Source organism: Protopterus annectens, chromosome 13.part0 (assembly GCF_019279795.1).
Source record: "Protopterus annectens isolate FY-2018-M chromosome 13.part0, PAN1.0, whole genome shotgun sequence".
Lineage (NCBI taxonomy): Eukaryota > Metazoa > Chordata > Ceratodontiformes > Protopteridae > Protopterus > Protopterus annectens.
This window is the reverse complement of record NC_056747.1, coordinates 539,408,395-539,431,953: the sequence shown is the minus strand read 5'-3', so window position 1 is coordinate 539,431,953 and position 23,559 is coordinate 539,408,395.

Sequence of the window (23,559 nt, the reverse complement as noted above, 5' to 3'; positions counted from 1 at the left end):
TGCCAGCAGAATACTACAAATACATCAGATCATCTATTTACCTTCAATCCAGTACCCATATCCTCTATAACATCTCTTCTTAAAAAAACTAAAACCCACTAAGCTAGCAGCTGACCTTCTCCCAGCTGAGTTTCTGCAAAAAGCAGCTGAGGCCATTTCCTATCACGTCTCCATAATCATAAACCGTACCTTGTCAGAAGCCTTCATCCCCTCCATATGGAAAATGTCCCACGTTATTCCTCTCCATAAAGGTGGTAGCTCACTAGAGCTAACCAACTACAGACCTATAGCTATACTCTCACCCCTGGCCAAAATTATGGAAAAGTGTGTCCACAAACAACTGATGGAACACCTCACCAAAAATAAAATTCTAGCCAACTCCCAACATGGCTTCAGGCCAAATCACAGTACCACATCAGCCCTACTATCCTTTTCTAATACCATCAATAACTTCAGAAACAATAATAAACTATCATCTGCTCTTTTCTTAGACCTCTCCAAGGCCTTTGATATGGTGAACCACATTCAACTCCTCCATACATTAAAAAAACTATCACTCAGCAATTCCACACTGAAATGGTTCCAATCCTACCTGTCCAATAGGCAACAGGCTGTTCTATGGCAGGACAAATTATCCACATGCCTACCTGTTACACTTGGAGTTCCCCAAGGATCTATTCTTGGCCCTTTTTCACCATCTTTGTTAATGACCTGCCCACAATCACCCCCTATGCCACATGCATTCAATATGCAGATGATTCGACCATCATCTGCACTGCCTCCAACCTGGCAGACCTCACTGCTTCAACCCAAGACACCTTCAACCTAATAGAAAAATGGTTCTCAAGTCGTCAACTAGTTCTCAACCCCAACAAAACAAAACTACTTACTTTCTCACCCACTAACAAGACTCTTCCCCCCACCTTCTCTATTACATCCTCCAATGGAATCACTATATCACCAGAAGCTCACACAAAGCTATTAGGTGTTACCATTGATAACTCCCTTAAATTTGACACCCATTTCAATCTAACCATCAAAACCGTCAATAAAATGCTTGGCTCTCTCTATAAAGTAAAACACTTTCTCACTCCTCACGCTAAAATTACAATTGCCAGCACACACCTACTATCAACTTTTTTCTATGCCTCCCCCCTTTTTACAAACCTAAACAAGACAACCCTTAACAAACTTGCTTCTTGTTACAATCACATAGCTAGATTTTCCACAAATTCCACCTTTAGAACGCATCACTGCACTAACTTGAAGCAACTAGGGTGGTTAGAGTTTTCCAGCCAACACCATTTCAACCAACTCAAAACGGCTCACCAGATACTGTATCACCCAGAGAAAACACCAGCTCTGAAAAACATCATTCACCCCTATATTAACCTGCAATCTTTACGCTCCTCCATTAACATCTTAGCTCAAACTACCAAAGCCAATAATTCTGCTGGGGATTCTCTATTCTCAAACTTTGTAGGTAAAATGTGGAACTCCCTACCGACCATGCTCACCTCAGAACCTTCACTCCTACAATTAAAAAAAAAGCTTAAACCTCATCTCAATACTCTCTGGCAATGTCCCTGTTCCAAACCTGATTAACCACTATCATTTACCCTTCTCTTACCTCACTATCCTTAACCGCTTTTTAACAAGGCGCCTCACCTTTGTAACTGACCTATGTTTTTTTTTTATATGCTGCTATGCTGCTGTTATTTTTTTCCCAAGATGTAATGTATCTTTATATTGTATTTAGAACTCAACTATCTTCCTTTTTTTGCATTAACAATGTTCATATGTCTGTTATGTACCTGGTGCTTTTCTCCCCGGGCCTCCGCTGAAAATGGACATGTATCCAGTCGGACTCTTATGGTTAACAAATGTAAAATAAAATAAATAAAAATAAATAAATCTATGTCTTTAAACTGGCATATATATTCACAGATACATATAATTTTCTTTTCAAAGTTATTTCCTAATAGCTGTTATTTCATAGTTTGTAAATTGCCTTAATGGCCACCAGCCCATTAAACAAATGAAAATGATCAGTAAAACTCTATCACACAAGTGTGTGACTAAAATATATAAATAAAACATGGCTAAAGAACATAAAGTCACATGATTAAAATCCACAATGGAACCATATGTAACCACTTAATACAAATGTGAACAAATTATTTAAACATTAACTGCTCCAAACAACATTTCATACTTGTATTCTCATTATGAGGAATGGGGCATATCTGTTGCTAAATGTAAATGTCAGCATCACACCAAGACTTCAGCACTGGAAGAATTTTTGGTTTAAATAGAAAAAGCATTTTCTTATACTCTTTGTGTCAGTCTTCGGGTAGTTTTTCCTACATAGAAGCTGTCACATGATAAACATCTTTGTTACTTAAACCGTTTCTAAAGCAAAATAATTGTAGAGTCTCTTACCCCATATATCTTTTCTAGATAGTTTTAATCTGACAGTGGTCCACTCTCTGCATATTTGCAACATTGCAAGAGAAACAAGGTATGTGCCTTTAAGTGTGTCTGTAATATGAACTGAGGTCTAAAAACACTTCTGTCGATTAGGTTTTGGTCACAAAACATTGCAGACTTTATGTGATACAGTAGTCTGCAAAAAGAAGCAGAGGAGGACGTGTAAGAGAAAACTTTAGATGGAGAAGAAGTAGATGGAAAGGGGGCACCATATTTTGAAGACATGAAGCAGCTGTTGCTATAGTTTAGAAACTTTAAGATTTTGAGAATGTTAGGCTAAAATGGATAATCTAGGAAGAAGATGAGAGAGAGAGAGATAGGGAGATTAGTTGGATTAAGAAAGTGGAAATGATTACAAATGTCTTTATTTCAGCAAAGAAACGGTGGAGTGGTGCAGGTGGTAGGGATGGGGCAGTCACAGATTGGCAGGATCTGAGGGTGAAAGTTAAGGGTATAAGAATGGAAAGAATTAATCATGATTACACACCTGATACAGCAGGTATCAGAGAGAGGGAGAGAGTGGATGTTTTAGGAAGAGAAAGATACTTTTGAATTGGAGTGACTTGTTTGTTTTTTAATTCTTGCATGAGTGGGTTACATGAAGTAGAAATCCAAAGGTTTGGGTTAGAGGATTTAGAGTGAGTGAGAGAGAGAGAGAGAGAGAGAGAGAGAGAGAGATATACTAGAGTTGTCAATAAATGTCAATTTGGAGAATTAACCTGGATTTCTGGGAGAAAGCATGTATGCGAGATTTATATAGGCTTATAGTAAGATTTGTTAAGGAAAAGGAGTTTGAAGTGTGGAGAGGGAGATGTATGATTTGCATATCTAATGGGTCTGCCTTTGGCTTAGTCATGTCTGAAAGGAAGTGGATAGTTAGCGGTCAAAAGTATTTGCAAGAAAACTTAACATTACTTTGATGGTTCTCTTTGTTGTTTTAGATAGAGACAGGTAGATATCAACAAAGCAAAGATGACAGGTTGGAGGCACAGTTACTTGGAGGATGGTTGAAATGGACCATTGTACAAGGGTGGAATCTTCCAGAATTGGAAATTGTGAGACAGGGTGATCTTCAAAAGTTGGGCAGGAAATTAGGGGTCATAGATGTGAAATGGAAGAGGAAGTTAACAGAGAGTTGAAGGACTTGTTAGTGTTTCAGCAAGGAGGAGAAGGGAGGGGCAGAATTTGAGATTGTTGTGATGGTCTCAGGATGAAGTAGCAAAGATGGGTAGAAGGTAGGGCCAATGTGTAAGGAATGGATATCAGGATTTACTGGAGAAGAGCAGAGTTTTATTTGTTGTACGTTCATGTTGACGACTGAGATGATTTCTAAATTTTGAGGGTTTATTTTTACTGTTTTATGGCATTATGATAATTGTGCCTTCTGTATTCTTCAAATCAGTTATAATGACATCTTTTTGTTTCTGCACAGGATATTTTAATTATTCTGTATAGTTTGTTGATTCAGGGATATGAATACAGGTTCAATATTTAATTCCATTTTGCTAATGTCAGTTGGGCAAGGGGTTATTAATCTTGTGTGACAACCTTACAAATGTTATTGCTTATTGGATTTATACAGATTTAAAAACATTTCTTTATCTAGGTTATACTACCAGTAAAGATATATGTGCTAACACTCACACACACACACACACACACACACATACACACACATACACACACACACACACACACACACACACACACACACACACACACACACACACACACACACACACACACTACGTTTTCTTGTCTAATATAGCTAATCAACACTTGTAAACCTTGTGTTGCTTGACCTTATCTCATACTTTCATAAAATTCCTTAGCAGCTGGTATAATTCTGTCTTACCTCATCAAATTACTGTCAATCAGAAAACATCAGCAGAAAGATGGGATACTCTATGCAAATGAATCTAAAAAGAGAGTATGCTAATGATACTGATTACAGTATACAGGTTTTTATCTGTCAAATAAAAACATTCCCTGTTTGCTTCCCCTACCAACCAATCAAGCTGGCTGAGTTAGATCACAGGTTTTTGCTGAGGTGCCCCATTGCCTGAAGACATGAATTTTCTAACATGGAAATATTTTCAGTGACGTCTGTGCTAGATAGTTATTACCAATTCTTTAGTAAGAAAGAATCTCTGTCAGCTTACATTTTTCTCACAAAACAAGAGACTGAGGGACAGAGGAAAAAAGTATGTTACAGCTGGACAATGCAGATTGCAAAAGCCCAAGAGGGAAAATAGTGTTTATGTTGCAGTAATTTAAGAGAGCCCTTGGGTTTAGAGAAATGCTCTAAAATATTCTACTGGTTACATTGAGACTGGCGGCACTAATTCTGGAAGTTAATGTTCAAGTAATGAAGTGTAATGAATAAAAGTCTGAAAAAATGCCCAGCAATGTAACAAGATATTTTATGTGGGATCCTGATTAAAACATATATAATGTTGCAGCGTTAACCAAGTGAACTCTAGTCAGTTTTTTATGCAATAAAATCTCACAGTTGTCTCATGTTTAATATTTCAATGGCAGTCTCAAAACGTGTGTAGAAAACAGTCTGAGATCACGAAACCTGCTCTTTTAAATTAATTAAACTGACTGATGAACTGGCCATATTCAAAAATCCCTTCCAACCTGATGATCGCATTGTTTATGCAGAATCCTTTACCCCAAAATCTGTGCACATATAAATGACTGCATAGATGCATCAGTCCCCTTCCTAAGTAAATACAATGCCAAATTTAAGAATAAACTCCTTTGCAGCATCACAAATATAAACAGACTCTCAATGTATACAAAAATAAGTTTTAACTTTTGAAATGCCAAAAATGCTAAATTAAACATGGAATTCCAGATCCTTATCAAATCAACCAAAGCCAGATATGAGATGAAAGTAGTCTTCCTGGTTAGGGATAACCACAAAACTGGATCTATATCACTTCAATGAAATCTCAGTTTAGTGAGCCACTATTCATCGAACCTAGTTGAATGAAAGCTCACTTCAACGAATAATCGTTTCAGTGAACTTTCACACAGGGAAAGAGACTAGCTGATCACCTACCAATCGTACAAAATCTTAAACTCAGGTAAGTGGGGGCGAAGCCCCCCACACCCCCCTAACTATATATGCCAACTCTGAGATCACATTACAGTGAGGAAAGGGCATATTCCCGATGATGGCTGACTAGTTTCTTTCTCTTTGTGAAAGTTTGCTAAAACAATCATTCATTGAAGTGAGCTTTCACTCAATTGGGTTCGATGAAGAGAGATTCACTAAATTGACATTTCAGTGAAGTGATATATATACACCACAAAACTTTCTTTAACTATGCTAGAAACCTCAAAAATAATGCCCAACACTGTGCAGTGTTAATAGTAAATGATATCACATACTCAGACCCAGAGGACATAGCTATTAGCAGACAAACTTTGCTCTCCCTTCCTATAGTCTTAAATTGCATTCCTGCATCTACACGCCCACCAAAACTCCCAAGAACAAGTCCTCAAATCTCTAACAAAGACCAAGAATTCCATTTCTATGGGGCTGGATAACATACTGGGCTTTCTACAGGACAGCCAGAAATATCACATGCCAGACCTCCTTCAGAGGCTATTCAGTACCTGTCTCCAAACAGCCCGTGTGCCAGATGATTAGAGGACAGTAAGAGTCATTTCCTTTCTCAAAGGTGGGGCATCAATGGACCCATGTAGTTTTAGAGACACAAGCCTGACTAGCCTCATCTGTAAGGCTATGGAAATGATCATTATGGAATTAATAAATAAGGACATGGGAAACCTACAAACTCTGTCCAAGCCAGTTCAGAATTGTTAAGGGCAGAATCTACCTACTTAACCTAGTCAACTTATTTGAAAAGATTGTTGAAGCAGTGGATGAGGGAAATCAGTACACACCACATATCTACACCACATAAACGTGTTTGATACCATCCACAGAAAGGTGTCATAGATAACTATCCCAGCTAAATGTAAATCTCTGTGTAATGCTTTGGATAGCAAATTGGTTCACAAACAGAATCCAGAAATTTAAAGTGGGTGGTTCTACTGCCACTAAAACGCCTGTCAGTCATTGTGTACCCAAGGATTTAGTCCTTGGGCCAGTCCTCTTTGACATCTACATCTCAGGAGTTAAAGCAAATATTAAGAATTTATTGCTGACCACGTTTGCAGATGCTGTAGACTTGGCATCATCATAAACTCCCCAGAAGATATCAAGATCCTCCAAAATGACCTTTACCAAACAAATAACTGATATAAATCCATGGATTAAAATTGATTTCACTTGTAACTGTCACATTGACAACATGCCACTAAAAGATGATCCAGTACTCAGGGATCTGGGAACTTATGATGGCAATGAACTGGCCTTTGACCACCATGTATTCACTACTGTAAGGAAGTCCACCTTGATTTCACAGCTTATTTATAAAGGTATGGTGCCCAGGCCAGGGATGTAATCATTCTACTGTATTCAGCTCTCAGTAGGCTGATCATTAAATATAATGCCCTTTTCAGTAATTACCTGTCAAAACATTTGTTAGAAATGGAACCAACACAATGCTTTCTTAAAAAAAATTAAGGGTTTAAATCATAAAAACTATGCAGATTATGTCAAAGCCTTGTCCTTCTTTTTGCTATCTTAAATGCTACCAAAAGGAAACTACCGTCTCATGTTTAAGCCTCAACAGACCTTATCCTGTCAGTCATGTTATATATTCAAAAGTCCAATGGGAGCATGAACACCCACTCAAGACATCTGAATTTTGTTTGCAACATAGATAGGGCATAACAGAAGAATAAGTATGCATCACAGAGAATACCATTTTATGGAGCCATTTTCTACTCCACATAAAGCAAAGTACTTATTTTGCTCTATTCAAACTTAATTTGGAAAATGAATGAGGAATTAGAAATTTACTCCTGGTTTAGCACTCATATCCCTCACATATATGGCTAACAAATAAATATCCCAAGATATCTTTGTTCTGCACTGGATTATTCATGCAGACGATAAGTCTAGACTTCCTAAAATTGTCATGGATCAGAACATAATCATTAGTGCATTCAGGACAGTGCATTAAAGGCAGGCAGGGTTAAAGAGTTTGAAAGATTCCATCCTTCATCCTGGTACTGATTGTGGAAGAGCAAATATAGTATGGACCAGACATCTTATTTCCAGCAACAGTCTCCATCTCATTTTGCTGGACTTCTGTATGTTACCACGCAAGCTGAGGGATATGATCCCTTCAGCATGGAATATGATTCCTTCAGCATGTCCTGAGTCTGCCCCAGATCTCCTTTCAATGGTTAGTAAGTTTTATAATAGACCTGCCCTGGTGTGCCTATTATCAGCTGTTCAAAGTACCTCATCTGATCTTTCTCAGTATGGAAGAGCAGTGTCTCTTCTCTGGAGGCCTCTCATTTTTCAGAGCTGTTTGCACTGCAACTAAAAATTAGTTCTGCATCCATATGAAGGAACCACATTTCTCTCTCTTTTATTTGTGATCTCATATTTTTATTCACTACCCTGAGCTCATGACAGTTATGGGTACAAATCAGATATGCAGGTATGTAAAGTAGCTATGACTAAAATTAAAAGTTTCAACCACAATGCTGCAAGTAGTAAACTGTATATTCATGTAAAGATGAAGACTAAAAAAAAAAGTTTGCATTAAAAGAGAATTTCCTATTCTCAAAGAGTACAGGTTAGTGTGTGTGTGTGTGTGTGTGTGTGTGTGTGTGTGTGTGTGTGTGTGTGTGTGTGTGTGTATCTATATATGTAATTATATGTGTGTGTGTGTGTGTGTGTGTGTGTGTGTGTGTGTGTGTATCTATATATGTAATTATATGTGTGTGTGTGTGTGTGTGTGTGTATGTGTGTATCTATATATGTAATTATATGTGTGTGTGTGTGTGTGTGTGTGTATATATATATATATATATATATATATATATATATATCTATGATGGAGGCTGTGGAGAGTCCAGCCTCTCCATTGATATTAGGGGATAGAGGAGGTAACCACCCTACAAAAACACTTTTAAAGTGTTTGTAGAAGTTTGAATATCAGTTTTCCTCAGACAGTTATTAGTTGTGTGATCACACTTTTAATTATCAGAAATACAATGATCTTTTTTCATGGATCCCCTCATTCAAAGACACTTTTAAAGTGTTTGCAGAAGTTCTGAGTATCAGTATTCCTCAGAGAGTTAATAGTTCTGTAATAACAGTTTAATCATCAGTTACTTTGTCAGTCAGTCAGGTCAGTCATATAGCAATTTTCTATCATAGACCACACCATATCTTGGCGTGAAAGGGGATCCCTTCCATCATAAACACTTTTAAAGTGTTTGAAGAAGTTCTGAGTAGTTAATAGGTTTGTGTACAAGATCAGAGTACCACTGTTTGTTAGAAAGTTCATAATTTTGTGATCATGCTTTTAAATGTCAGTTACTTATAAAATAATCTTCTGCTGTGTGTGTGTCATTGTCATAGGCAACAGTGGAGACAGAAGCTGTGAGAACTTCACCTTACGACTCACCTCTCCCTTTACTACCATAGTCCAGTACATTATGTACTGTACTGCCACTGCTATATCCATTTGGTGGTGAGCATCCCAGCCTGTATCATTATTTATATGCAAGACTGGAACTAAAATTCCTCTTCTTTAGGTAGCTCCTATCCCTCATTCGTTCAGAGCAAGCCACTCATTTTTATAACAGCAATACACAAACTATTATTTAGAGATGCGGGTTTTATTTTTCATTAACTTCACATTTAGCAGTGAAAATGTGTAGAAACAGGCAACCTGATGTCCAGATAGTCAATACTAACCACAGGAAACAAAGTCCAAGTTTCTTCTTTAACGTAAAAGTATTTTATTTTTCAAAAAGACAACGTTTTCGCCGTGACCCCTGTCACAGCTTCCTCAGAAGAAGACAAGTAAAACAGCTAAACTGGTCTGTTCAAATACTCAGTTAACAGGAAGTGACAAATAATTGCACTTCCTGCACTAATTTGACTCAATAAAAATAATGAATAAAATCATGAATAAACATAAAACTCCATTGAATTATCTATAAATATTGTATGATAAAAGACAACATAAAAATGTTCTTACTAGTGCATTTACATTAACATTGTAAAAAATTTAGGTGCATTTAGATGCATTTAGGCTAGATGGCCTCAATGAGAACTGTAACATTTCATGTGTTCTTAAACTAAGGAGCTACTTTAGGTAATGCCTATATGTACATTATTTTGTGTGTTTAATGCATAATTTTTTACAATGTTAATGTAAATGCACTAGTAAGAACATTTTTATGTTGTCTTTTATCATACAATATTTATAGATAATTCAATGGAGTTTTATGATTATTCATGATTTTATTCATTATTTTTATTGAGTCAAATTAGTGCAGGAAGTGCAATTATTTGTCACTTCCTGTTAACTGAGTATTTGAACAGACCAGTTTAGCTGTTTTACTTGTCTTCTTCTGAGGAAGCTGTGACAGGGGTCACGGCGAAAACGTTGTCTTTTTGAAAAATAAAATACTTTTACGTTAAAGAAGAAACTTGGACTTTGTTTCCTGTGGTTAGTATTGACTATCTGGACATCAGGTTGCCTGTTTCTACACATTTTTACAAGTTTGTTTGCTCATTTTTGACTGTTTGAACATTTAGCAGTGAAACAGTCTGTTTCATGGTCTGGATCACGATCATTTAAGACCAACAGAACATCACCATCAACAAATAACAAAGATGCATCTGTATAAAACAAACTGAGCAGAATAAAAGAAGGCACACACATTGATACTGTACTGTAAAGCGCTTTTCGTTTATGGCAAAACACAAACTTCATCAGACAAGCAACAAGGTACAACAATCTCATTTAAATACATTCAATTAACCAATCAGCAAAGGGTAAAAAATATAAAGTGAAAAAACGTATTAAAAACACACTGTCACCACCTAATTTTCAAATATTACAACAATAAAACACTCAGAAAATAAAAATGAAAATACATTAATACACTAATATATTTTATAAATATTCAACGATTTAAACTTTTAAGTTTTAAAATACTGCACATACATCCTTCATTTATACCTGGCAAATTATAGGCATTCAACCTTATTTGCCAGGTAAGTTCTAATTCATCCAGTCTAAGAACCTCAGGGCCACCTCTAACATCACTGTGAACTTGATCTATAATAATAAACTTAAAACTGTGATCAGGGAATGATGCAACATGTTTCGCTAAGGCATTTTCAAGTTTATGTTTCCTTATTGAATACAAGTGCTCATAAATACGGTTGCGAAGTTTCCTTTCAGTTTTGCCAACGTAAAATGCTGGACAAAACTGACACTTGGCAAGGTAAACAACCATCTTAGAGTTACAGTTATTTCTCCATTTCAAATTAAAGTGTAAATTATTAACACAAAACCTGTTAGATTCCAGGATGTATGAACAATAGTTACAAGCTTGGCATTTATACATACCTGGAGTTCTAACAGTGTTAATTTTCTTATGTTCACAATAGGCTTTAAGATTCATACCCCTCCTGTAAGTAACTAAGGGGTATTCGCCTACACTAGTGAAAACATTATTGTCACTTTTAAAGATTTCCCAGTTTTTCTTCAAAATTTTGTAACAACTACTACTGTCCATATTATACGTAGTTATAAAAGAGGAACAAAGTTGATTTGTTTCGTGTTGGATGACTGTAACCTCAATTGGATTAGTAATGTCTTCATTTTCGCTAGATGGACTCCTAACTAATTTGTTCAAAAGAGGTGTATAAAAAAGAGACTGACGTTTCAATGAGACTTCATTGATAATTTCATTAATCAACGTCTCAGGGTACCCACGGGCCAAAAACATATTCTTCATGAAGTCACATTCCTCACGAAAGACATCATCCACTGTAATAATACGGGCTGCCCGAACTAGTTGACCCTTTACAATAGCCCGTTTTTGATAGTATGGATGGCAGCTGGAAAAGTGAAGCATAGAATTACAATAAGTTTTCTTCCTATGAATGGAAGCAGTATATCTATCGAGAAGCCTGTCCTTAGAAAGGGTAATATCAAGGTAAGCAATGGAAGTGGAATCAAAAGTATGTGTAAATTTTAAAAAAGTGGTGGTTGAGTTGAAGTACTCAACTAACCTGTCACCGAGTTCAGTGTCACCATGTAGCAAAATGAAAATATCATCTAAAAAGCGAGTGTAAAAAACAATATGTTCCTTAAAGTTACAATTATTCAATACATATAAGTGTTCCCAATAGGCCATGACCATATTGGCCACACTAGCTCCACAGGGTGAACCCATGGCTACTCCAATCTTTTGAAGGAAAAACATACCTTCAAACACAAAAAAATTATTGTCAAGAATTAAACTTAGTAGTTCCTCTACTAAAGAACATTCATCCATGGGGCACCCTTGGAGTTTTAACATCTCATTGACTTTTACGTCTATGGTCAAAAAGTTATAACTAGACCTATAATCCAACTCGTTAATGTTCCTCAAAAACGTCCATGAATCTTTACAAATTTGTTTGATATTAACCAAATATTTCTGTAAAATAAAATCAACAACTTTAGCACATGCATAAGTGGGAAAACCTCTACTGTCAACTAAAGGTCGCATAGGTGGATTCACTAGATTTTTATGTATTTTGGGTATACCAAATAAACAAGGAAATCTAGGAAAAGAGGTGGACATGAAGTTGTAAATAGTTTGAGTAATTCTTCCTTCAATATACAGGTCATCTATAACATTCTTAATTAAACTATATGCTTTATTCAACTCAGAAAGGGAGCTTTCAGCATAAGAGGGGGACTCTAACAAATTTGACATCCTATCAAAATAGTCAGCGTTATCAAAAATAACAACCCCCCCTCCTTTATCAGGCTTACATATTCTTATGTCATTCATTTTTATAAAATCAAGACAATCCCTTTCTTTGTGGAAGTCCCTGTTCTTGTTAAAATGCTCAAGGTGTTTACATGATGCTAAGTTGCGAATGTCTAGTTCACAAAACTGTTCAAACATTTTAATTAAAGGATTCAAAGATGGGTTAAAGGTACTGGATATTCTAAATTCACTAGAGACAATCGCTGGGGAGTCACCCATCAGCATATTCAAATTCAGTTTTCTAGTATATAGTTTTAAATCAATAATAGTTTTAACTAAGTTCAGCCTATGGGGTGGAACGTAAGTTTGCCCTTTAGAGAACAATGTTATTAAGTCAGGAGAAACATCAATTTTAGAAAAATTATACACTGTGAAATCACCACTAGGGTTGTGGAGTACCACCGGCTGACATATTCTAGAAGATAAGTCGTCCTCTACTGGAATAGAGTCCAGTATCACAGAAGTGTCCAAAGATGTACAACAATTACCAAAAGGCACACTAATATTAGACAGATTACAGAAATTGGATGGCTCAATAATTGCACAATCAATAATGGTACTAGTCAGAAGAACAGACGAGTTAACAACATGTCTATTTAATTGTACTTCTGTTTTTTCTTCTGATTCACATGGCCTGTTTGTTGTTTCTGTCTTGCCCCTAAAAAATTGGGGTTATTGGATCTCAAATTGTAGTGGCCAAAATTGTAATCATGTTGCACAGGTTCCTCACTATTGGACGAAGGTTGAAATGAAATCTCCTGTGTTGGCCTATTAGGTGAAAATTGCTCAGCTTCCTGTTGATGCACAACGGGCACTGAATTTTTACTTTTATTAAAACTAGAAGAAGCTAAATGTTTACCACTTTGCCAGATTTGAGATACAGGGGGTGGTGGATAAGCCTGCCCCTCATTGTGGGCTTTCAAGTCCCTATCCAGCTTCTTGACTTTATTAACCTTGAGTTTGTCGAGATAGGAATCAATACTAGAAAAAGTATGGTTATACTCATATTTATAACGAGAAAATTCATTATCAAACTTGATTTTCTTGTCTAAATCACACACTTGAACTGTAAGGTCTTCAATAATCACTCGGTAATATTTGCACATGAGGTCAATCAATTCCAATCCTTGACGGTCAAACAAGGCTATAATATCTAAATGGAATTGAGAATTAGCCACCAGACCCATTGGGTACTGCCACTGCCTTAACCCTTTGGGCACTATCTTGTTCTTGATGCACTCAGTAAAGTAAGAAACCTCTAATTGAGTTTTCTTTAATTTGACCAACAGTTTATCAAGCTCTTTTAAATTAACAGAAATGTTAGGTACTGCAGAACCAATACTTGTATTAGCGCGCATAATATTACTATTAGCGCTAAAAAACGAAGTGTCAGATAACCAGGTACTGAAATTAAAGTTGTTACCTGCAGTTGGAATGTTATTTTGAAGAATGTCCGTACACAAGGCTCTTGCATTTGAGGTCGCCCTGTTAAAGTCACTACCATTACCATTAACTTTAACGTTGTTATCACACCGAACATCATTATTCTCGGTGTGTATAACTGATGAAACTGGAGGTAACACTTCACCGACCACTGTTGGAATGCTCCTCTGCCCACAAGGAAGGCTGGAAGAAGTTTCGTTTATTAAGGATCCACTGTTCGTAGATAGACCCTCTCCGGTAACAGTTGGGACGCTCCTTTGCCCACAGGGTAGACTGGAAGATGTTTCATTCAATAGAACACCACGATTCATGTCGTGGTTACCTCCGTTTACACTGTTCACTCTCGCTGTGCTCGAGAAAACCGGAAGTTGCGCTTTCTCAATGTCAAACCGACGTTCTAGTGTATCCAGACAAGAAAGCAAATGATCTAGGCGCAGAATAACGCTCTCAAAATTAGAATTGTCCCCGACTGGGACATTCAAAGGTGGTAACACATTGTGCACATTATTATCTTGTAAAATAACAGGAGTATTACCAAACGATGCACCGATATCTTCCAAATCTGCTCCAGTAGCCATGTAAAACTGAGAAACTGCAAAACGCTAAGACAGACAAACTGAATAAAACAAACTGAGCAGAATAAAAGAAGGCACACACGTTGATACTGTACTGTAAAGCGCTTTTCATTTATGGAAAAACACAAACTTCATCAGACAAGCAACAAGGTACAACAATCTCATTTAAATACATTCAATTAACAAATCAGCAAAGGGTAAAAAATATAAAGTGAAAAAACGTATTAAAAACACACTGTCACCACCTAATTTTCAAATATTACAACAATAAAACACTCGGAAAATAAAAATGAAAATGCATTAATACACTAATATATTTTATAAATATTCAACGATTTAAACTTTTAAGTTTTAAAATACTGCTCAAAATACATCCTTCATTTATACCTGGCAAATTATAGACTTTTGATTCCACTTCCATTGCTTACCTTGATATTACCCTTTCTAAGGACAGGCTTCTCGATAGATATACTGCTTCCATTCATAGGAAGAAAACTTATTGTAATTCTATGCTTCACTTTTCCAGCTGCCATCCATACTATCAAAAACGGGCTATTGTAAAGGGTCAACTAGTTCAGGCAGCCCATATTATTACAGTGGATGATGTCTTTCGTGAGGAATGTGACTTCATGAAGAATATGTTTTTGGCCCGTGGGTACCCTGAGACGTTGATTAATGAAATTATCAATGAAGTCTCATTGAAACGTCAGTCTCTTTTTTATACACCTCTTTTGAACAAATTAGTTAGGAGTCCATCTAGCGAAAATGAAGACATTACTAATCCAATTGAGGTTACAGTTGTCCAACACGAAACAAATCAACTTTGTTCCTCTTTTATAACTACGTATAATACGGACAGTAGTAGTTGTTACAAAATTTTGAAGAAAAACTGGGAAATCTTTAAAAGTGACAATAATGTTTTCACTAGTGTAGGCGAATACCCCTTAGTTACTTACAGGAGGGGTATGAATCTTAAAGCCTATTGTGAACATAAGAAAATTAACACTGTTAGAACTCCAGGTATGTATAAATGCCAAGCTTGTAACTATTGTTCATACATCCTGGAATCTAACAGGTTTTGTGTTAATAATTTACACTTTAATTTGAAATGGAGAAATAACTGTAACTCTAAGATGGTTGTTTACCTTGCCAAGTGTCAGTTTTGTCCAGCGTTTTACGTTGGCAAAACTGAAAGGAAACTTCGCAACCGTATTTATGAGCACTTGTATTCAATAAGGAAACATAAACTTGAAAATGCCTTAGTGAAACATGTTGCATCATTCCCTGATCACAGTTTTAAGTTTATTATTATAGATCAAGTTCACAGTGATGTTAGAGGTGGCCCTGAGGTTCTTAGACTGGATGAATTAGAACTTACCTGGCAAATAAGGTTGAATGCCTATAATTTGCCAGGTATAAATGAAGGATGTATTTTGAGCAGTATTTTAAAACTTAAAAGTTTAAATTGTTGAATATTTATAAAATATATTAGTGTATTAATGTATTTTCATTTTTATTTATTTATTTATTTTTTAAAACAAGTTTATTGTTTTTAACATACAAGAGAAATATCATAATTTTATACAAGTAATAAAAATAGATATGATTATAACAATCCATAAAATAACCAAAGAATTTACAAAGACATCCACTACAATCAATTAATTAAACTAAAATACCATGCTATTGAAGTTAAGATTTTTTTAACAAGTTTTGTAAAGTATCCCATATAATATAATAAGATGTTTTTCTAGTAGTTCTTGATTTTATTGTCATCAATTCCATATGGCACACTATAGTCATAACATTTTTAAATTCATTGAATGAAGGAGGTGTATCTGAAATCCAATTTCTGGTTATTATTTTTCTAGCCACTGCTAGAATAGACCATAACAAGGGAAGCTTAACCTTTTTAACACTTTGAGGTACAGGAGTGTTGAATAATATAAGAGACTTAGAAATAATGAAATTATCTGTAAAAAGAGCCTGCAAAAAATCATTGATTGACTTCCAATATTCTTTCAATTTTATACAGTCATAAAACATATGAGCCCAGTCAGCATTAATTTCTACATTACATCTTTTACATAGATTATCTTTATTATTTATTTTATTCATCATCAAAGGTGTATAAAAGGATCTATGTAAAAATTTCCATGTAAAAAGTCTCCAGACAATGGAAGAAGTAGTTTTATAGGCAGATTCCAATATGTATTGTTTATCTTGTTGATTTGGTGGGTCACCATTAATGGAAGTGAAATAATTCCAGTAGGTATCTACACTGTAAAAAGTTTCTTCTCTGATAATTTTATGTATGTATGAAAGCTTACCTTTATCAGAAACTTTATGTTGTAAATTTAATATCAAGTAATCAATCAGTGTTGGAATAGATTCTTTAACTGTTATAGACATTAAATCAATTTTATTAATGAGATGTTGTCTAAAGGTCTGAACTTCTAACCAACAAGTTTCTCTCAGATCAAATTCTTGTTTTAAGAAGTCTAGATTTTTAACTTTATTATCAGATAGCAACTGATACCAGTACTTTAGATCATTATCTGTAGCTAAATGAGTTCTTTCAGAAGAGGATGACAAAAGCAAACCTCGTGTATACATTATAGGGAATATAATACAATTCCATTCCTTATACTTAGGATGCATGAATATAAAATTACGATAACTAATAATAATGTTTAATGGATAACTAACTATATATTTTGGTGTAATAGGTGAAGTACAAAATTCTTTTAGTAACCATAGCATGGAGTTATTTACAATCATATTTTTATGTGTTAAGGAGATTTTCATGAAGTGAATACTAATTAGTTCCCAGTAATCTTTCCATTTTGCAACATATGACTGATCTATTAACAAAGTAATAACTTTTATAATGGAAGAGATAGTATATAAGTTAAAGTCTGGAAAAGAAATACCCCCTTGAGACCAGCTATTAGTATGTTTCTTTAATGCAATCCTAGGTCTATTAGGTGCCCATAGGAAATTTAACATTAGTGTATTCAATTTCTTGATAATTATTTTTGTAGGTGGGAGTATTATTGATTGTATTAAGTATAATATCTTGGGGAATATTATCATTTTAATAATTGTAAGTCTCTCTTCCATAGTAAAAAACATATTATTCCAGGTATTGAAACGATTTTGTATATTAAGAAGACAGGTATTATAATTATTATGAATAATAGATTTAATATCTTTAGTTAATAATATACCTAGATAAGTTATCTGACCTGAATTGGGTACATATTTACTAAAATCACTAATGAGAAAATTTTTTCGTGTATATATAGGTAGTATTTTAGTTTTTTTCTTCATTGAATATTAAACCAGAAATACTTTTAAAATTCATCATTTTATCAAATAGAGACTGCATAGAAGAATTAGATCCTGCTGATGTAATTAGAACATCATCTGCAAAAAGTTGAATTTTAGATGTTGTATTTTCATCTATTTCAAACCCTCTATATCAGTACTATTTCTGATCAGATTAGCCCAAGGCTCCATTATTAAAGTGAATAATAATGGAGAGAGTGGACACCCTTGTTTTGTACCTTTAAAAATGGGTATTTTTTATAGACATATGTTCCTATCTTAATGTAAGCCAATGCTCCTTTGTATAGATGCTCAATTAGATTTACAAATGCATCTGAGAAGTTTGTGCACTTCAGTAAGGTAAACAGGTAGTCCCAACTTACTGAATCAAATGCTGAACTTATATCAAGACTAATAAGTGTTAAATCTTTCTTTCTCCTATTTGCAAAATCAATTAATGTTAGAGTCCTCCTAATATTATCAAAAGTGTTTTTATTTACAATGAAGCCTGTCTGATCTATATCTATAATGCCTGGGATGATTGTCTTCAATCTATCAGCAAAAATACTCATAAACATTTTATAATCAGCATTAAGTAATGAAATGGGTCGATATGAAGTACATCTAGTTGGGTCTTTATTGGGTTTTAAAATTGGCGAAATAAATGTGTATTGCCAAGATGGGGGGGTTATTAGCTCATTTTGGGCCAAAATAAAAACCTAATGTATTAATGGTTATGTACTTTTAGAAAGAATTTTATATATCTCTGGTATAATACCATCATTACCTGGTGCTTTGTTTGATTTAAGCTTGTTTATTTGTGTAACAACCTCTGTATATGAAATACTTTTATACAATAGTTTAATCTGTTGTTTATTAAGTTTTTTATTCATGTTCATAGTTATAAATTCCTTTATTTTATCTTTAGGTTCCATGTTAATGTTATTATGATTAATTTTGTGAAAGTGATTTCTAAATTCATCTAATATTTCTGGTAGACTAGAAACATTCTTTTTTTTCCTTAGAGAGAAAATTTATTTGATATGATTTTGCTTATTCAACCTTTTTGTTTTGTTTTTAAGTCTATGTAAGTATTTGGGGCTTATTGAGTAAGACAAAAACTTGTATTTCTCTAAAGTTATTTTAACTTTATGGGTTAAAATTTCTTTGTATTTCTCATTTAGTTTGTTTACTTCTTCAATGACTTTCTTGTCCATAATATTTTCTTTATTATTATGTTTATGAGTCTAATTTACTTTGAATATCTAACAATTCCTTATCCCAAGATTTCCTTTTATTATTATACCATCTGATACTTTGTCCATATAGATATGATTTTAAAGCATCCCAAACATAAACAATGGAAACTTCAGGAGTATTATTTATGTCTAAATAATGTTGTACTTCTGAAAGTATATATTCTTTATAGTCTTTTAGTTGAGTTAAGTATGCTGGTATCCTTTTGATCTGAACATTGTAAGTATTTTTTATCATGAACTCAAAAACAATTGAATTATGATCAGATATAGGACATGAAATGATTTTAGAGTTAATTAATTCTGTTACCATCTGGTTAGAAATAAAGACTCTATCTATTTTTGAATAAGTTTTATATCTGTTAGACTCAAAATCATTGCCATACACTTTTTTTTCTATCTGATTATTAATATCATTTAAATGATAAGAATTAACAAAATCCTTTAAATGTTTTGCATTAGATGTAATTTTCCTTTTTCTTATAGTAGCAGTATCATTTTCATGTAGGATACAATTAAAGTCACCTGCCAAAATAATATCTCCTATAGAAAATGATATGATCTTATTAAGATGGTATTTCACTGTATTAATACCAATTCCTGGTATCCAATATACATTGATTAATGTATAAGTCTTTCCATTAATTTGTATCGTAATCATACAAAACATTCCTTTATCATCTTGATAAGACTTAATAGTTTTAGGAATGGGCATACTTTTATTCCATAAAATAGCCACTCCTCTTTTTTTCTGAGTGTGCTCTGAACTAACCAATACTGTATATTTATTTGTGGCTAATTTATCAATATCTTTTTTCAGGAGATGTGTTTCTTGAAGGAATACTAAATTGACCTTATGTAAATTAATGTATCTTATTAAGCTTGCCCTTTTACACGGGTTATTCAGTCCATTAATGTTTAAAGAAATTCCTTTTAGAGAAGTCATTTGGCATTTTTAAAACATATAAAACTTATAATCAAAATAGCAATTAACAAAATAAATAATGTTATACCTCCTCCTTTAGGTGTACCTTTAAATATAGCTGTATTTATTGAATCTCTTATGGGATTTTGTATAAAATTCAATTTTGTTTGTAGTGACAATGAGCTTACAACATGTATTGTGGATGTCAGAACTATATACACACAACAGTGAACAAAAGAAGATAATGTAAGGATTAAACCTTGCACCCAGCCTGGAGTTAAAAACTCCAACTTAGAGTAGCACATACTACTCAAGTTAACCCCCTACCCTAAGCAGCAGTACCTCAGCTGCCACCTTATCAATTTAATACTAGTTATTATTAACTTAAATTAACAACTTTCAATTAGATTATCTGGTAAGACAAAGCTACACATTTGATAAATCAGCATCATATAAACAAATAGAAACTTTTAAAAACAATTCATACTGCTATGTACATCTATTTAATATAATACATTTATAATCAAATAGCATTCAAGTAAACTTGATATTAGGAACCAAGAAGAGAGAGAGAAATAAAAGAAGTGAGAGAGAGAGAGAGAGAGAGAGAAAAAAAAAAAAAAAAAAGGAGGGCATATCTACATATTAATTTATTTAAAGTTTGTAAAAATAAGTTCTGATGTTCATTTAAAATCAATAACTTAGGCTATTATGGTTCAGACATTACATATGTTAAGATGTACCTATTTTCTGTCATAGAAATGCAGTTGACAGCTTCCAAAAGACTTTAAATTACTTGCATCAAAGCTTTTTTCTCATACTTATTATTGCCAGTAAAATAAAATAATATATTTATAGAAATGGTTATAAATCATACTGCATAGCTATGTAAATTCTCAGATATACTTGCATTATTGTGTAGAAAGCCATCTGTATTTTATATATCTGAACTGCTGCTTTAAAATATGTCACATGGCAACTTCTTCTAAGATAGAGTCATAAAGATATTTATACTTGTCAGTCAGATAAATCAAATGAATTATAGCAATGTATATATTTAAATCATAGGTTTTTACATACATTAATATGTTGCAGTCAAGTAAACTTTCAAAAACATATGTATAAATGTTTCACTTTCTATGCCTTCTAAAATATCACATTTGCTTACTATGGGATACTGAATCATTTAAAATCATTATAACTTTCATATTTTTATAAATTATAACATGGATAAATAAGTAGTTATAAAAAATAACTCACATTTAAATGTTATAGAGTTCATTTTCCATCGCAGAGTCGCATTTGCAGCAGTTCTACGTCCTGGTAGAGTGTTCTTCTTGAATCTGCGATGTGTCAGTGTGAATTCAGGGGTCAAAGTTCAAATTGACTGTATTCAGCTTCTCTGTGTGAATTCTGAGTGTTGAAGCTTTTAAAACAACTCGAGGACACTATTCACGAGGTAACCCACATCCCAAATTGTCTCCCTTAACATTCTGGCGGGAATTTTGATAAAAACAAGTGAATGACATTCATTTAGCAATATAAATGAAGCTAAACAGAGCAAAACCTTCGCAAAGTATTTTACAAGTTATTACAGCCTCTATGAAAGTAAAACTAAGCCCACAGTTATTAATATGTAATAGAACTAATTATTTATGCCCCTATTCAATTTTTATACAAATCTTATTATTTACTGTATCAGTATGATCAAAAGCATGTGAATGTACTAATATAAAAGGAAATAGAGAGAGAGAGCATAAAAAAAAAGAGAGTAGAAAATAAAAAGAGAGTAAGAAAAAAGATAAAAAATGAAAAGGAAGCTATAAAAAGTATCTACAGTGGAATATTACTTGCTGTTTATATTAATAAAGATGGATATGAAACATATTATTTACTACTAATTAGTTCTAATTATTATTAATTAAAGCATGACAGATTATTTGTAAACAAGTATAAGCAATAGAATCAAGGAAGTATAATTAGCAATAGCATTTAAACAGCATAAATACTTTTTTACAAGGAATAAATAAGTTATTATTCCATTTATCATATTTTCATTACACTTCTCTCCCTGCCCTCCCCCACCCCTTACTCAATGCATAATCTAAAAAGAATGTCATTATTTAAAATAAAAGAAAAGAAGAGAAAAAAAAATGTATCAAGTTACTAACCTTGGTTCTCTTTGTCAGAAAGAGAAACATATTGAATGATAGCTTGTTATTAGTTCCTCAGATATTTTGACTGATTATGAAACAAAAACAGTTCTTTGTACACAGAAAATAACTTTGATTAAATCTTTTTCAGAATATTTGTGGCTTTCTGAAAATGTAGTAACTGTATTTAAAAAGATTAATAGTAAAGAAAAAAAGAGAGAGAGAAAAAAAAGAAAAAACATAGAACACGTCATTTGTTTTTTAGTCTCTTTTTCTTCTCTGAAGTCTTCCATGAAGCTTCTGTTGCCAACCTCTTTAATGAAGGACTAGCCCATTCCATTTCCTCTATTTTATCCAAAATCTTATTTTTTTTTGATAAACAGCAATGCAGAGTCTAAGTCTTCAAAAATTTTAGGGCTATCAGGAAGGAAGATTTTTAGCTTGGCAGGAAACAGAAGGTAGGTTTTAAACTGTGCTTTCTTAAGCTCCCTTATTAATGGCAGAAAAACTTTTCTTTTAGTTATTACCAAGGAAGAATAGTCATTGTCAAAACGCACAGTTGTCTCATTAATTTTAACAGGTGCTTTAGCCCAAGCAGATTTAAGTACCATCTCTTTATCAAAAGATGATAGAAATCTAACTATAACTGATCTAGGATACTTTTTGTTAGAGTTAGTATTAGCTATAGATCTATGGGCTCTTTCGATACCAAAAGAAAATGCTTCTGGCAAGTCTAAAGTTTTAGGGAGCCATGTATTTAAAAAATAAGTAATATTGTTACCTTCAATATTTTCTGGCAGTCCAAAAATCCTAATGTTATTGCGCCTAGATCTATTTTCCAGGTCATCAAGCTTTGTTTGTAGATGTGTATTTTGTTTCAGCAAAAACTCAATGTTGATTTCCTCTTCTTGGATTCTATTTTCCATGTCATATACAGTCTCTTCTATGCCTGTAATCTGAGTCTTCTGTTGTTGCAAGTCTATATGTAACAAGTCTATTTGTTTTGCAGTTTTTTCTATGAAGGTATCTATTTTAGTAAACGGTTTATCCATCTTGGCAGTAAGTTGCTGGATTGTAGATATCAGAGACTGAAGTTCTTTCTTGATGCTGGAATCTTGAGAATTTGTCTTACTGGAACTCATTTCAAACAGAAAAGCTGACAGAGAAATTTCCAAGGTGATTTCTGACAGGAATATTATTAAAATTGTCTTTATTTTTTAGATATTATTGAAGAAATAGATATACCAAACGTATTTAGAAAGAAAATTACTTCATAAATTAATTTTTAAAGTAATTATTTCCTGTCAGTGCAGTGAAATTGGTGGAGCTGAAGAAATCTGCTGCTATCCTGTGTTCATCCTTGGCCACGCCCCTTCATTTTTATTTTCTGAGTGTTTTATTGTTGTAATATTTGAAAATTAGGTGGTGACAGTGTGTTT